The sequence below is a fragment of the Lynx canadensis genome, chromosome B4 (assembly GCF_007474595.2).
Source record: "Lynx canadensis isolate LIC74 chromosome B4, mLynCan4.pri.v2, whole genome shotgun sequence".
Taxonomy (NCBI): Eukaryota; Metazoa; Chordata; class Mammalia; order Carnivora; family Felidae; genus Lynx; species Lynx canadensis.
The window spans coordinates 31184078-31201423 of record NC_044309.1 but is presented as its reverse complement, the minus strand read 5'-3'; the positions used below and the strand labels follow the sequence as shown (position 1 = coordinate 31201423).

At 36.3% G+C, this 17346-nt stretch overlaps 1 protein-coding gene across 14 annotated transcripts in view; it reads left to right on the top strand.

The window, feature by feature from the left end:
- Window positions 1–17346, top strand: part of PARD3 (par-3 family cell polarity regulator) — a 670780-nt gene that overhangs the window by 271549 nt on the left and 381885 nt on the right. The gene's annotated exons all lie outside the window — the stretch shown is intronic.

Below are 17346 nucleotides of genomic sequence, written 5' to 3'. Positions count from 1 at the left end.
GGATAACTGTAAAGTTATATTACCTGAATTTTTCTTTCCGTGTATTTCTTCTGAATGTTAGATCAAATAGGAAATAGTCAAAGTCCTCACAGTGAATCAGAGCATAGCATCTCTGATTGATAATCAACTTGGATACAGCCATTACTTGAACTCTATCTAAAGAGCAGGTGATGAAGTGACCGCAGGGATAGAGTTATCTTCAGAGATTTGGAAGAGTGGCTGTTAGAATACATTCTGCAGGAAGGAAAATACAGGGCTTCTTGAGTTTATATTAGGAATCTGGGGTCATAGAGTACTCAAGTTCTAGAATATTTGCCTGAATAATTCTGTCTGCCATTTCTACAGATTTACTCAGAAAAGTGAAGAACTTTTGCTAAAAATAAATTCAGTGTTTGTAATTATCTAATCTTATAATTGAGCAGTTGTTAAGAAGGTCCATTTCAATAAATTTATAAGTTAAAAATTGTTATCTTTTAGTCACATTTATGTAGAGACATTGCAGTTTTTCAAGTGCTGTGTGATTTTGCCAATAGTCTTTAGTACATCTTCGTGTATAATAGGTAATAATATATAATATTATATGTTTTATATTTTATTATATATTATATTATAATTATATATTATATATTATATTATATATAATATCTCAATAATAATGCACAGAATCCTAAATAGAATATAGTTAGATAGTATTTAGAATATATGGTTTATTCTTATAAAATTTAGGTTTGTATGCATGTATAAACATATTTTTAAACTAATTTTGTAGAAATAACATTTGATTACTACATGAATATGCTATTTTAAAAACCTTGTTGGATTTACTTCAGGCAACATTCCTCAAAATGTGAGGTATGTGCCATGCATGGCATGGTATGCAAGGCAATATGTAAGTGGTACACTAGTTACTTTTTCTGTTGTATAGCAGCTCATTAAGTCCGTGTTTTTAGTGATTGCTTGGAATAAACTCACTTATTATATTTTTTAATGTTTATTTATTTATTTAGAGAGAGAGAGACTGCGAGTGAGGGAGGGAGGGGCAGAGAGAGAATCCCAAGCAGGCTCCACGCTGTCAGTGCAGAGCCCTACATGGGCCTCGATCTCACGAACCATGAGATCATGACCTGAGCAGAAATCAACAGTCAGACACTTAACCGATTGAGCCACCCAGGTGCCCCTAAATCCATTTATAAAAAATAGATTGCCGAAATGTGATTTAAAGTAAATTTTAAGGCTGTCAGTGCCGAACCTGCTTGGGATTCTGTCTCCCTCTCTCTTTGCTCCTCCCTTGCTCATGCACGCACACACTCTCTCTCTCTCAAAATAAGTAAACTTTAAAGTAAATTTTTAATTAAATAACACTATAGGTATTCAGGTGCCTGATATTTGGAAAATAGTGTCTTTATGTGAATAATTGCACCCTAATATACATAATTAAATATACAGCTTTTTCTTTTGTTGTTGTTGTAGTTTTTTATTCATGTGTTTTATAAAGCCGGATATGCCTTTAATGTAGCTGCTCCTTAAAAAAGTGTTGGAGGAAAGGTAAATGCTGTCTTTATGTTAAGAAGAATTTGAATGGTATACTTTCCATCAAGTTTTGTCTTTTGACTGTTCTTCACCCAGCAACATTTCTTAACCACCACCACCCACATTTGGCTGGTCCTGTTGTGTTAAAATTTAAATGCTGTTTTCAACACAAAATCTCTCTTTTACCTTGTCTTTATTAAGAAAAGGAACTTTTATTTGAACCATTTGAAATGTCTTATAGCCATCAGTGGGAGAATATGTAAATATTACTTTTCAGTTCTGAATTTTATATGCTAAGTTTATTTAGATTTTATGGTTTGGGCAGCCCCTGGGCAAGTGTTTGGTAAGCATCTACTAAACACAAGGTTTAGTGACTATGTAAAAGTTACCCATTATATACGAATCCCCTGTCTATTAAGATGATTGGTCATACTGTATTAATACCACTCACTCAAACATAGTACAAGAGTTGGACTATGATGGGCCAGGCATTGTGATAGGTGATGAGTCCAGAGTTGAGTTAATAAGGCCTCATCCTTGTCAACAAGGAATTTATGTTTAGTGGTCTTCCTGATTTACAAATATGGAAATAAAGAATCTAGTGATATATAGAAATTTGTGGAATTGGGGAATAATCAAATCTAATTAAGTGCATGGTTAATATAAAGTTTCAGATAAATAAACTCCTAATACTTAAACTTAGAGAAAGAAAGTGATAACTCTATATGTTTTCCAAGTTTTGCTATGAATGAATTCATTCCTCTACTTCTTTGCATGAAGAATTGATGTATACAATTTTTTTTTTCTGAGTAAAACAGGGAACATTAAGTTTGCGAATTAAGATAAAGCTTAGGTGGATTTAATACACAGAATTCTCATATTCAGGTCTTTTTATGCTTTTTTATAAGTTGACACGAGTTTGTCCTTGTAATACATATAAAGCAAGAACCTTGAGTTAGTTAAATTAGTGGTTCTCAGGTATGACTGATATTTTCCCACAAGGGATAATTGAAAATATATGGAGATATTTTTGGTTGTCACAACTGGTAAAGATGCGGTATACTATGAGCATCTGATTAAGGCCAAGGATGTTGCCAAACATCCTACAAGGCATAGGACAGTTCCTCACATCAACTATCCTGCCCAAAATGTCAATAGTGCTGAGGTAGAGAAACCCTGAATTAATGAATCATCGTCTTTATGGTCAAAATAGCAGTTATCTAAGAGAAATTAAAACTAACACTTGATAAAAATTTTCTTGAGCCTAGTATATTGAACAGTGTTCTGAATAATACCCTTAAACTGAAGGACAAAAAGTGATGACTAGCTAATAATGATATTCCTCATAGAAGGTAATCAATAGAGGGAATTATGGGCAGTATTACACAAACAGTGCAAATATAAATATTAACACTAAAATAAGTTTTTTTAATTCCAAAAAATGTGCTTTAAAAAATGAAAAAGTAAATAAAATAGACCACATAGTGAAAGACTATATAAAAATCTTCTTAGGTTGAAGAAATAAAGTAAAAAAAGGATAACCATAAAGAATAGGTACCTGCAGGGAATGGAGAGAATAAGATGAACGAAATGGAATAGAAGCAAGGCTGACTTAAAACCTCTTGTTTTGTATAGTTTGCATTCAAAGCATGTTATATTTTATGTAGTTAATAATCAAATTTTAATACTATTAATAGTTTAATAGTAATTCTTAAAAATCATTTGACATAAGTAAACATAAATTATATGTCCAGTTGGTTGCTCAGTCATCCAAGAGTAACTATTTCAGGTAACTATAAATATTAGTAATTTGTACCACCAAGGGAAGATGGAAAAAAAAAAAGCATGAAACAAACGAACCTTGCAACAGTTTGTTGTTGGTAACATTGGTACCATTAGTCTTAGATTGTTGGGTGGATATTATGAGATGGAGGAAATGAAGAATTATAATAATATTCTAATTCTATTTCTTGTGCCATTGAGGATTCAGGATTTAGAGTATAGAGGAAAAGGAATACAGATACAACTTAGAGTAGACCCATGATTCTCAATTTGAATAGGACATATAATGAATCTATGGTATGTTTCATTTCACACACATACAAAAATAAATAAAAATAAAAAAGGAAGGAGGAAGGAAGGGAAGATTCTATATGCATTTACTGAATATGTCTAGAATTAATGCCCCAGCTCAATAACTGAACATTCCCTGATATCTAGACTGTACTTTGGGAATTGCATTTTCCATTCAAAAGGACCAGAACTGTCCTTTTGGAAATTCATGGAGAAATGGCTGAATTCTGGTTCAGGGAGGAAATGTAGGAGATGATTCTGGATCATCCTGCCACATAAGAAAATAACGAAGCAATGAAAGATTACTAGAGTTGTGTCAGCAGGGCCCAGGAGTCATATGGAAGTTCCCACTGGCACAGGAGAGACTATTAGAACATTAATAAGGTTAGTAAATAGCAATGTATTCTTGAATTCATAATGACGATAAGTAAATAAGCTAGGATGGGGTGCCTGGGTGGCTCAGTCAGTTAAGTATGTGACTTCGGTTCAGGTCATGATCTTGCAGTCCATGGGTTTCAGCCCCACATCGGGCTCTGTGCGGACAGCACAGAGCCTGGAGTTGCTTGGGATTCTGTGTCTCCCTCCCTCTCTGCCCCTCCCCTGCTTGTGCTCTGTCTCTCTCTCTTTCAAAAATAAACAAACATTAAAAGATTAAAAAAATAAGTAAACAAGCAAGGTGAAGGATACTAATGGATCAACTTATTATTTGGGAAACTGATAAAAGAATTAAAGAATTAGGTATCTCTCCTCTCTTTCCTGTATGAATAGTATTATTGGGTAACTAAGTAGTAGATGAAAGGGAAGTTTCTTTGTATAGAAGTATCATAGCCAATAAGTGACAAAGTAATAATAGAATTAGAATATTACTAATTTGCCATTCCTGATGAAATAATGAATCTATGTACTTATCATCAATTACTTGCTAATATAAAAAAGATAATAAATTAAGGAGAGTGGACTAAGTATCATGTGCCTCCTGATGGAAGAATATAATACTATGAAGTAGTCTTGACAAAAGAAATTAAATTTCAATCCGATCAAACATCTAGATCCAACTGCCAATTTTCTAGAAAATACCAGACACCTGGAAGCATGGCAACACCATAGGGATGCAATCAGTCAAGTCAAGACTGTGGGAAATTATAGAAGTCCAGTGACCCAGGTTCTTCAATAGGTCAAGTGCAAGGTAGGGGAAAGAGATGGAGAAAGGAACACAGATTAATAGACACCTAAGAGACACAACATCCAATCATAATGTATGAATCTTGTTTAATGCCTGATTTAAATGAAACAGTACAACAAACGAATACCAGTCGTAGGCTAATTGGTGAGTTGAGCACTGATTGAGTATTTGATATTAAGAAAGTATTTATTTCCTTTTACATGTGCTATGTTATTGAAATTATTTTCCAAAAAGTCTTTATCTTTTTGTAATACATACTGAGTTAGGTTGTTGGAAATGATATATCTGGAATTTGCTTCAAAATAAACAGGCTGGGTAAGTGAGGAATGGGTAGCTGAGTGGCTATATGGGGATTCAGTATACTGTTCTGTTTTCATATGTGTTTATAATTATTCTTAATAAACGTGTGTGTACTTTTTTCAAGGAAACACATGCATAGTGCTCTTATTTAACAGTTTCACAGTTTACTTAATTTCAGTTTTTCTTCAGCTTTGTTTCATTTAATGTAACTCTGAGTTTTACCCCGTATATTTTTAGGCTTGAATATCTTTGGTTAGTCATCTTTTCAAATTTCTCTGAAACTAAGAAAATATATCCAAATTTTAACTCTTAAATTTTTCATAAAATGCAGATATACTGATTGTTATTGCTACATAGTGATCAACATAGCATAAATATGCAATGTATAAAATATTTTGCTTATTAATGTGGAAATAAATGAGAACATCGAAATAAGAACAAACTATTTAGAGCCTGCTGTGGCAAGAGACTCCCCCACCATCACTTGCGTCTGGGGCTCCAAGACAGGCAGGGAAGTGAGGAAGCTTTATAGTAAAACAAAGGGGAGGGTCTAGATGTGCCCTGACTGGAAGCTGTTGGCACAGAGAATCTGTAAGGGAGCTACCCAGAAGCAGAGTACCCTATGTGATTGATTAAGAGGACATATTTGGCTTCCTCTGGTGGTTCTTAAGTTGAAAGCAGAGTCAAGAATTAGGGAAGCTGTCATTTATTAATGAAGTCCTGGTTATTTTGGGCTGTTACACGGATTATTGCTCAGCTTCCTGAACTGGTTGCTGCAGATCGTAGTCTAATTTCCTGGACTCGTTACTCTAGGTAGTAGAATGGCTTGTAAGGCTGGTTTCTGCAGACTGTAGGGTAGATTTTCATTGTTTTTAACTTTATTTATTTTTGAGGGAGGGAGGGAGAGAGAGCAAGAGAAAGAGAGAGACAGAGAGAGGGAGAGAGTGCGTGCACTCAAGGGCAGGGGAGGGGCAGAGAGAATCCCAAGCAGATTCCTCACTGCTGGCACAGAGCCCAATGTGGAGCTTGAACCCATGAACTATGAGATCATGACTTGAACCTAAATCAAGAGTCAGATGCTCAACTGACTGAGCCACCCAGGCACCCGTAGATTTTCAGTTTTACATATAGTCTGGCCAAATGGGTATTTGTCATCTCATAGATTATAGAAGTTATTTTTATTATAAATGCATAGTATACCAATTAGTACACTTGTTGAAAAATATTAAATTTTTCTAGAATAGGAAATTGTTATCTGAGAAGTCTTGTTCACAGAAGTGAGTGGAAGGGCATAGATAGAGTTTGCTAAGGCACTGTTACCCGTTCTTCTACTTCTCCCAGATTACGCACCAAACATCAATTAGTAATTATTCATCAAAACTTATTTTTTTGATGTATCAGTGGAAAGACAACTGGCTCATTTCTTCCTTTCATTTTTTTGGAAAGGAATGAACTGGAAATTAGTTGAGTGGCAGAAGGATTTGTTACCCTGAGTCACTTACTTTCTCAACATCAAGGCCACTGTATCAGAATGTACCTTTGTTTAGCATCCTGGAAGTTTCTGTGTGCAGTGGTATATATATCTCGTCAATTGTAAGATTCAGGATTAGTGACACATATTTTTTTATTTTGTTATTTTTTAAATGTGTGTGCATGTGTGCATGTTTTTTAATCCTGTGAAGTAGAAAAGCTGTTCAGAGAATCATTATGACTTTCCTAGACTTGCTGCTTTGCTTTTGTGGACACTTCTCACCGTGATAATATCAATAATAAACTTTATATTTCATATAACTTTAAATATTTCAGTATTTTATTTTTTCTGTCATGTAAAATTTAATAATTTTCATGGTCTCCAAGTATTTTCATATGATGTGAGAAAAACTTAAGACATTTTCTTTAATTCTAAAAGTTCATTTGGTTTTCCTTCTGACTTTAGAAGAAATTAAAACATTTGGGCCCCTAAAAGTCCTGTGAGTCCTGGGCATCAGGCATCCTGGATATATCAGCCCTTAGGGCTGTTGACAAGGGAGAATGGGTAGGAAGAGCCAGCATTTCACCTTGAACCTTTGTTTTAAGGACAGTAAGCCATTTTAGGGAAAGATGCAAATGGAATTTGAAGATCTTGACATCAAGTCCCTGGAGCTTTTGGTGTACTTGTACTTCTGGGATGATGTTTGCATCCTCTCAGGCAAAAGCATACTTCGATTTAGAGATAACCAAATACCAGACCCTGCATAAGTGGTCTTGTTTTTTTTTTTTTTTTTTTTTTTTTTCCAACCAGACTTTTGGTAAGTTTGAGGGGGAGGGAGTCTGTTTTACTTTATCCTTTTAACATGAACTTCCTATGCAAAAACTCCTTTCTAAGCAGTAGTACAGAGTAGTAGATTCATGGTTTAGAAAGACTACAGGCAATGTCCCAGCAGTTTGAACATTTGGGCAAGATTAGTAATCTCTCAGTCTCAATTCCTTAATCTGCAAGTACTGGCCTCAGGATTGATGTGAGTAGTAAATCAGGTCTTTAAAGTCCTAATACAGTGCAGGGCGCATGATAAGCACTAGATAACAGAAGAGTGTATGGTAGTGATGATGATAATGTTGTCTCTTGAGTGCAGACCTTATGGATGTTTAAAAGGGTTGAGAAGTTATAGACCCTGTGTGTGTGTGTGTGTGTGTGTGTGTGTGTGTGTGTAAAGATTTTTAAGTAATCTCTAATCTCTATTATCCAATGTTGGGCTTGAAATCAGAACCCTGAGATCAAAAGTCACGTGCTCCACCAACTGAGCCATCCAGGAACCTCTATAGGACATATATTCTTTACTAGGTCACAATGCCTCTATTCAATACACAGTCAGATTGGGACTGTTTTCTGTTAACCTCACAATTCCGTGATACATGTTTAACTGTATCTATTGTCAGTGTTGACAAATCCAGGCTTAGAGAGACCTAATGTGTTTAGGGGCACACATTTCCTGTGCAAATAAATGAGTTCAAGTCTAGTAATTTCTTTTCCCTCCTCTCCCCTCTCTCCTCTCTCCTCTCCCCTCTCTCCTCTCCCCTCTCTCCTCTCTCCTCTCTCCTCTCCCCTCTCTCCTCTCTCCCCTCTCCCCTCTCCCCTCTCCCCTCTCCCCTCTCCCCTCTCCCCTCTCCCCTCTCCCCTTCTCTTAATTCTTGAAGACTTTTTGTGGAGGTCAGATGTTCCAGGGAAGTCCGATCTTAGAATCATGCCAGGTTCCTTTTCACCCCAGAATGCTAAATTTTTTGTATTAACTCTGGAAAATTCAGACTGAAGATTCAAGGTTCCTTTGGAACTGGCCCATGCCCTAATAATTGTAAAATTTCTGGAAATGGCATTGCTATAGAAATGTTGTGGAAGTGCCCTAAGCTGTGTCAATTTTACAGTTAGTTTTTATCCATTACTGGCAAAATTTTATTTAAATAGTGCTGTTTGATTAATTACTAAGATTTTACCAGTTTCCTAACTTTTAGAACTTAAAAAAATGTTGATAATTATTACAGAAGGATTGTGTCCTAAAATTAGCACCTCTTTCCTTTTCTTTCTTGATCTCACTTTTTTTCTTGCCCAAGCATATGCACATTGATTTTGCCTTGCCAAGAGAGCCAAGATCTTTGCTTTAGAAATCTATTCTCTTAACATGAACTGGTATTAGAATACTATTTTCCGGATTTGATTTAAATATATATTGAAAAATAGAAATAATATTCCTATTGTATTTCCTTTTAACTTGTGAAGTGGAGCATGGCATACAAATGATATTCTCGGTATTTCAAATAATTACCTTCTTACTGTGCAAGTTCTATTCAGCATATAAAACTCATCCAGTTTTGTTGTAGATGCAATCTGATTATTACATGTTGACAAGGTCATATATCTATTAATTGGATTGGAGATGGGATACAAAATTGCTGTAATTATTGTAATTTTCTAGCTAATTGCAGGGTTGGTGGTGAATATTTTACTTCTGCAAAATGAAAAACAGTATTCCATCAGAAGTTGTTTTATGGGGTTTCAGACGTTTTGTTTTATATCTTTGTTGCTTTTTGCCCACAAAGTATCTCTTTTGTATTTTTTGTGTATTGATCTGCCTCTGAATGTCAGAGTGCTCATTGGAAGGGATCAGTGGAAGCAGGCACAGACAGAGAGCTGGGTAGTACTCTCAGCTCCCTCTTTGTTCTGGTTGCCACGTTACCTCTATTGTTTATTTATAAATTGGAGTATTCTCCTTTCAGACCTGTAATAAAGGTTGGATGGGTCAGGACCAACTGGAAGAAGAATCCACTTCACTGCTCTCTTGTCACCTGTGCCGCACTCAGAAGCAGTCCCTGAAATGAGCATTTTTAAATTAAATTCAGATTGTTTATGTGTTCTTTTTTGGTATTAAAAAAGGAAGTGAATTATTAGCCCACTTTGTATTGTAATGTGGGGCTTATTTTACATATTCTCTCTCCTATTTTTGCTTTATTTAAGGTAAGCTAGCTTCCAGAGCTGGAAGCCAAATTGACATTTTGAAAATAATGGTATGTACACAAGGTGGGTGTTTGGAGGACTGCAGCTGGGTGGGGACTGTGCTACTGAGGGGTGTTGGAAGCTCACTGCAGAAGATGGTAGAAGCAGGCTGATGTTTTTTCCCTGCTGAAATATAAACTGGAGGCGCAGGTGAAAATTGCCAAACCTAATGAGCAATTTGGCAGATAAGATGGGCTGTCAGGCGACAGCAGTTCAGCAGCAGGCACACTGTCTGCGAACCTGCTTGTTTGTTCCAGAGGACTACATTTAAATACCATAAATAAAATCTTTTTTTTTTTTCATTGATATTTGGTATCACAAAGTTGCCTATTTTTATCCGTCAATTTTCCAATTAAATAACCAGCAATCAGCATATGGTGATTTTGGTTGTGAAATTATTTTCAAACTTGTGAGATGCGTCACTCATAAAAAAGGAACAAAATACATTTTCCACACATCAGAACACAAGTAATAGTAGGTTTTAAAATACACTAATAAAAGATAAGTGATCACTTGCTTCATTGGACTGAAACATTTCATCTGTGGTCTTTATGTTGCAACACTCCAAAGTAACTTTGTAGTCTTTTCAATGTACTGTGTTATTTATTATCTGCTTACTTTACAAAAGAATCCTTACCTTCCATTGAGCATGTGAACATTTAGACATGTGCATGGCTTCTCCTCCATTGAGACTGCCAGTATATTACTGTATATTGTGTAAGGGACATTTGAAAAAGATTTTCATATCTTTATAGAATTGTAGCAGTCCCCTAGAGAACATCCAGGCCCACCTCCCCTATTTTTACCATTGGGAACCTTAGTCTATGTAAACTAACATCGTCTGTGCTTATGGCATAGCCATTGCTGGAGCTTCATGTTCAAGACAAGCCGAGTTACTGCCAAAAATGTATGAACCCTTACTGTTCCCTCAAGATCCCTTCGTTGGTTTCTTTGTGGCATCTCCAACACCTCACTTAGAGTCAAAGCATCTTTGTGCTTCCTATCAGGCATCAGTATTTCTGGGTTATCTTTAAGCAGAGTAAACATTTGCTCCTTACATTATTTAACCACATCTGTGTGGTTAATTTTTGGCAAATCTCAACACATATGGAATATAATATTTTACACTTAATGACTGTTAGTCCATTAGGCAGAGAAGTATTATTTTTTAGAAATTCTCTGCCCCATGTCATCAGTAGGACTTCTAGCCTACAGTTAGCAGGTGATCCTTGGACAGTGTTTTCATCTGAAAAGCTTTGCCTGTGGGGGGCCCACAGTTCTGCCTAGGCAGGACCTCCACACCTTTATGTGTGGCTCTTTAGGAGGGGGTGAGTTATAGGCTCCACCAGAAATTGCCTTTGAAATTAGACCCAAACTCTGTGGAACTGGACCCCTTGTGCATGAAACTCTCTCTATCTGTCAAAAACCTGCTGAAATCTGAGAGAAGAACACTTCTTACTGACTTGCCCCCCCCCCCCCCCCCCCCCCCCCCCCCCCCCACCACTTCTTCCCCACTGCCTGAATGCTTCTTCCCTTCTCCCTTCTTTTTGTCTTTGGCTAGTATCTTGTACTTGACCCTGAGGTCTTGTACCATTGCTTTTGTATTGGAATATACCTTACCTACCCAATTATATGGTCTGGTTATAAGCTGCAGAAATAGTTACTGACACTGGAAAACTTGTAAAGGTAATGTAGCTATGGATATATTAAGAAGGTACATTTTAAGTCAAAGCAAGGAAGCCCATTTCCAAATGGCAATTAGAGGTAGTAATGCACAGAGAAAATAATTTTATGAAAATATTGTACTACAAAATTAGGTTGTAAGCAAGGTTTCTTTTTCTTTTTCCCATTCTATCCAGGTATGTACATTCTTTTTTCTATTAGCGCATGCCACAGAGAGACCCATATTGTGGGTGATTTTTGTCACCATGAAAGCCTGGCAGATAAAATCCTTCTCTTCTTGCTGCACTTGATATAGATCTCTTATTTGCTTCTTCAGACTATGTTTGCTTATTTATTTTTTCATTGCTTTTAGTGTCAGAAATGGCTTTGCATCCCAGTTGTGTTTGCTTCTGTACCCAGCTGGAGATGGGCTCCATATCTCCGAATCATTTTGTCAGTCCCACATAGTGAAGGACTGCAAGGAAGCCACACAAAAGACACAAGGTGCTTGGTATTTTAACCCCTTCTGATTTGTTCTTGGAGTGCACAGGCTGTAGTCTCTATGAGGGACCCTTTTTTTAAAAAAAATAATTTATTGTCAAATTGGCTTACATACAACACCCAATGCTCATCCCAATGAGTGCCCTCCTCAATGTCCATCACCCATTTTTCCCCTCCCCCTCACTCCGTTCACCCTCAGTGTGTTCTCTGTATTTAAGAGTCTTTTGTGGTTTGCCTCCCTCCCTCTCTGTTTGTATCTATTTTTCCCCCTCCCTTCCCCCATGGTCTTCTGTTAAGTTTCTCAAGATTCACATATGAGTGAAAACATATATCTGTCTTTCTCTGACTGACTTATTTCACTCAGCATAATACCCTTCAGTTCCACCCACATTGCTGCAGATGGCATGTTTTCATTCTTTCTCATTGCCAAGTAGTATTCCATTGTATATATAAACCATATCTTCTTTATCCATTCGTCAGTCGATGGACATTTTGGATCTCTCCATGATTTGGCCATTGTCGAAAGCGCAGCTTTATAGACATTGGGGTACATGTGGAGGGCCAAGTTTTAAAGAAAAAAAAAATTAAGTGTAAATCAGTGTATTAATTCCTGATGCTATTTTGTATTTACTATATTCACTTATATTGATTTATAAATTAATAGTATATTAATTTTCATGTATCGGTTCATTCCCTACATTTTAGCAAATAGGTTTTCTCCTTCATAAAGAATCTGGTTGTTACAGTGTGTGCACGTAGTATGACTCATGATGTGTAAGTGCATGTGGGCATATTTGTGCTCGAGGAACACATTTGAGAGAGGACTGATAGTGCCTTCTCTCAAAGAGATCTTTTTTATTCAGCTCTTTCCATGTCTTATGTTTGATGCTTCCTTTAATTATTTCCCTCATATTCGTACTTGATTGCATGTAAACAAATTTAGAATTTTCATAACTCCATAAAGGGGATTATGCTTCCATTCCCTCACCTAGGATTTCTCCTTCTTGTCTCACAAGTCCAAGCTGTTGACCTTGCTTCGCCTTAAAGACTGTCCCACTGTGTGTTCCCGGCATGGATCGCCTTTTTATTTATGTCCTTTCCAAAAGTTGTAGAACATTTTCTGTAGCCTACATTTTCTGTCTATCCTGTGTGTAGAGCAACCACTATTTTCAGCTCTTTCTTACAGAGTAAAGGATAAATGGGAAAATTACACCAGCTTGTGGCCTGTGCTGCAGTTGTGTTCCAACACATTATACAACAGCATCTTCTGGTTCATAGAATGGTACCCTGGTAGTAATTAGAAAAAAATACATATACGTCTGTATGAGTGTATGTATATGTATACATAGCTGATAGTTAGTGAACTTATGTATGGAAGGAGTGCAAGAGTAACTTCGTGAAAATAAATCATTTTACAAAGATGATCTCTATGTTTAAAGATGAAAATTGCCATAGGATCAGTTCTAGGAAGCCTCAGAACAACCATAAGATGGAAAAAGCAGTAACCAAAGGGTATTTCAAAAGAGCACTACTAGGTTTACTCAGCCTATCATCAATTTAATTAAAATGTGGTTTGTGCCATGCCTGATCCATTAGTTAATTTGTTATTTAAGCAGCTTGAGAAGTATTTATTTTAAATATAGAACTTGTGTTAATGAGTTGGAAAAGAGTATTCCATTGCTTGGCAGGGATGTTACAGCCCAAAGATTTATGGTTTAGTACAACAAAAACCAGCTGGTGATCAGCTTGCATAAGTAATATGAGTACACACTAAGATTTGATAATAGCCATTCTCTTGTAACCAGAATAAGGGGGTTGGGGATAGGAGGCATAAACAAAGTCGCTGGCGAATGAAGAATCCTAGGAGAAAACTGCACTGAATTCTGAATACAGGTCTGTGATGTATAGTGAAAGCTGGAGAGATCATGCATCTATTCCAAGGGGGAAAGGGAGAGCCAGGTGGCCAGGGGTACGTATGGGCCTGCTCTCTGTGTCTCTGCTCCAGGCACAAACGTTACCAGTCCACCTTCTTCATTTCTCTTCCTCATCTAAAATTTGCCATCTCTGGAATATTGGCTGAAATGGAATTAATACATAATCTGTCTCCCCCATGTTTGAAGAGCAGTGTGTATGTAATTCTGTGTATATGTATGTGACTGTTTATGCATATGGATTTGTTTTCTATTCCTGCTACAACAAATTCCCACAAACTTAGTGGTTTAACACAACACAGACTTCATTACAGTACTGAAAGTCAGGGTGCTATGGGGATCTCACTGAATGAAAACCCAGGGGTTGGCGGGCTGTGCTGTCTTCGGAAGGTCTAGGGGAGAATCCATTTTCTTGAATTTTTCCAGCATCTGAAGGCTGCCTGCTTTCCTTGGCTCGTGGCCCCTTATGCCATCTTCAGCATCAGTAACCTTGTATCTCTTTGACTTCTTCTACAGTCAGATCTCCCTCTCTTTTCTTCTGCCCTTCTCTTCCATTTTTAAGGACTCATGTATTACATTAGGCTCCCTTGGATAATGCATGATAATCTCCTCATGTCAAAGCCTTGACCTTTGTTACACAGACAAAGGCACTTTTGCCATGTAAGGTAATAAGATTAGGATGTGGACATCTTTCGGGGCCATTATTCTGCCTACCACAATATGCATGTACTTAAATATTGTAGAGTAGTGTGAAAAAAAATACTACTTCTGTTGGTTTCAGTATGAAAGCATTATCTTTCCTGATCAGGTTATTCTCTGAACAATGAGCGTCTGACCTAAAAATATTCATGGGATGGCATTTTGCTTTAAGTACATAGGGAAGGAAAATAATGAACCGTGGGGCAACCACCTCATTAGAAGTATTTTTGAGGCCATTTTTTATTTGGTTAAGCCAAATGGAGCAATATTTATAAAAATAATAACTCTAGCCAATGTTATGTACTTCTGTTTGCTTGATAAAAATAATCTGTAGTAACAAATTTGCTTAATATGTCTTTTGTATAATTAAAATAATTTTTCATAAAATTATTGACATGCTGTAAGTGTGAAATTTCGATTAGGACTGGAGACAGTGGGCAATGTCCTTGTCTTACACGTACTTTCCCTTACCTGCTGAAGCTCTCCCTCTTCCCTTTCTTATGTTTTATTTTTTTTTAAGTCTCAAAAGTTATGTAGATGTTTATTTTAGCTATGTTCTAGACCTTCCTGAAAGGATCTGAAGAATGACTTTGAGGATTATTACAGACATTGATGGTACTTGTAAATATCAGATGTAATTTTCATTCTTTAACCTCCATATCAGGTTCCATTCTTGAGCCATTTTAGAAGTTGCTAATAATTCTGTTGTGAACAGAGGCTTTAAAGTGACTGAAGACTAGTTCTAATGATTGTTCTTAAGCACATTCACCTAAAGGCCCCCCCCCTTTTTTTTGTATTACTTCACCTTGTTTTCTTATTTTGATCATAAAGAAGTAGATTCTTGGGCATTTACCAATCTTATAAAGAACTAAGTTTTCTTAAACCTACCACCCTGTTCTGTTTTTTGTTTCTTTATATTTTGCTTATTTTGTGGCTACTGTGTACCTCTCTAGCTTGTAAATTGTGATAAGGCAAAGAATCATATCTTTATTTCCATCCCTATGCAGCAACTGGCACCATGTTTTGCATTCAAGAAATATACTCCCATTTCCTTTCAGTCCCATGAGACCGGCAATGGCGTCACGAGGGAGGACATAAATCATGGACTTGGTCACAGATGGTTTGGAGGGGTGGACAGTCTATTCAACACAAGTTCTAAATAATCTAACGTGATGAAAGACTTTTCATATCTTTGAATATAATTTCTACAGATCCAAGTCCAAATGTATCCTTGGTCTTTTAATTTTATTCACAGTGGTGCTGGCGTTCCTTTAATAGAAATGAGAAATGTTTTTTTACGCTGAAGAAGTGTTTTATAATATTTTCTATTGAATATAATTTTATATATTTTTTAATTTTTGTACATTCCCCAATATTGTAAATTTATATGGAAACATCACGAATAATCTCCTACATCTATATCCTCAATTGGGTATGCATGATTAGTGGCCAGTGCTCTATTAGAGTAGAAATCGAGATCCTTAATTAGAAGAAAGTCTACTGAAAACACAGCTAAAATGATTGCTCTCTGCTTTGTAGTTACATCATCCATCTTTATTCACTTCCTTTAGTATGAAGGCCAACTAAATTGCTGCATTTTTGTGAAGATCAAGGCTTTTGTGAAGTACAAGCCTTGTTTGCTTCAGGGGAGACATTTGGGCTAGCTATAGACCATTTTATAGTTGTGGTTATTTTCCCTTACCAACTTTATTTTCTTTTAAGTTTATTTATTTATTTTGAGAGGGAGAATGCGAGCAGGGGAGGGGCAGAGAGAGAGGCAGAGAGAGAGAGACTCTCAAACAGGCTCCGTGCTGTCAGTGTGGAGCCTGATGCAGGGCTCAGTCTCACAAACCCTGAGATCATGACCTGAGCAGGATGCTTAACTGACTGAACCACTCAGATGCCCTCCCTCCCTTACCAATTTTAAAGACAGAGTATATATATATATAGAGAGAGAAAACAATAAAAATAACATTTTTGAACTTAACAAATTCAGGAACAACCACAGCATAGCTTTATCCTCTAGAGCTTGAGTATTACAGACTTTGTTTCTGCTTTACTTATGTACAGTAAATGATGCTTCACCATCATAGGTAATGGAAAATGTCGAGGTGTGTAATCTTATGCAAGAGTCGGGACTGCCATTACAGTGGTGTACTAAAAGTGTCTGGAAAAGGGGTGTGTGTGTGTGTGTGTGTGTGTGTGTGTGTGTGTGTGTTGCAGTGATTCTTTGCCTTTATTTTTGTATATTCACAAGTATTACTCCTTTTTATTGACTTAAACCTGAGTTTTTATGTAGGCTTTTTTTTTTACTTGAAAAAGTAAATATTTATATTAAAGGATATAATGCTAACATTAAAGAATACTATATAAGATCAAGATATTGTTTATCTAATGGGACTTTTTTTCTATATGATTAATTCAGTGTTTTTTCTAATAAATGAAATGTTTTATTTCCTAGTTTTTTTTAACCTAGTTTTCCTTCTTGATTTATTTCTCATACAATCTGTCCTTGAAATAAATACACGCCACACACATGACACACACAGAGACTTCTAAAGTTCTTAATCTGATGAAGCTCGTAAATAGTGATGTCTCTCTGTGTATGTCTCACTGCTTTTTATAATTTCCTTTTAATTCCTATGGGTTGCAAGCTTCTAATTTTTATGCTCCTCACATTTGAAAATTTTGTCTACTCCTCTGCTAATCTTATTGGTAAATACTGTCTCTTTGAGGATCTTCTGGTAACATAGTTTAAAAACATGAGAATGTTTTTCACCTTTCTTCATCCTTAGTTCCCATGTATCACTCCACTGTTCCCTGACAAGATCTACTAAGTATGTGTGGGTGTGATACAGTCGTTTTGTCTCTGTAACTGGATTATGCTCAAATGTGCTTTATTTTTCTGAAAAGTGTCAGAAATCCGATTACAGTAGTGTTCG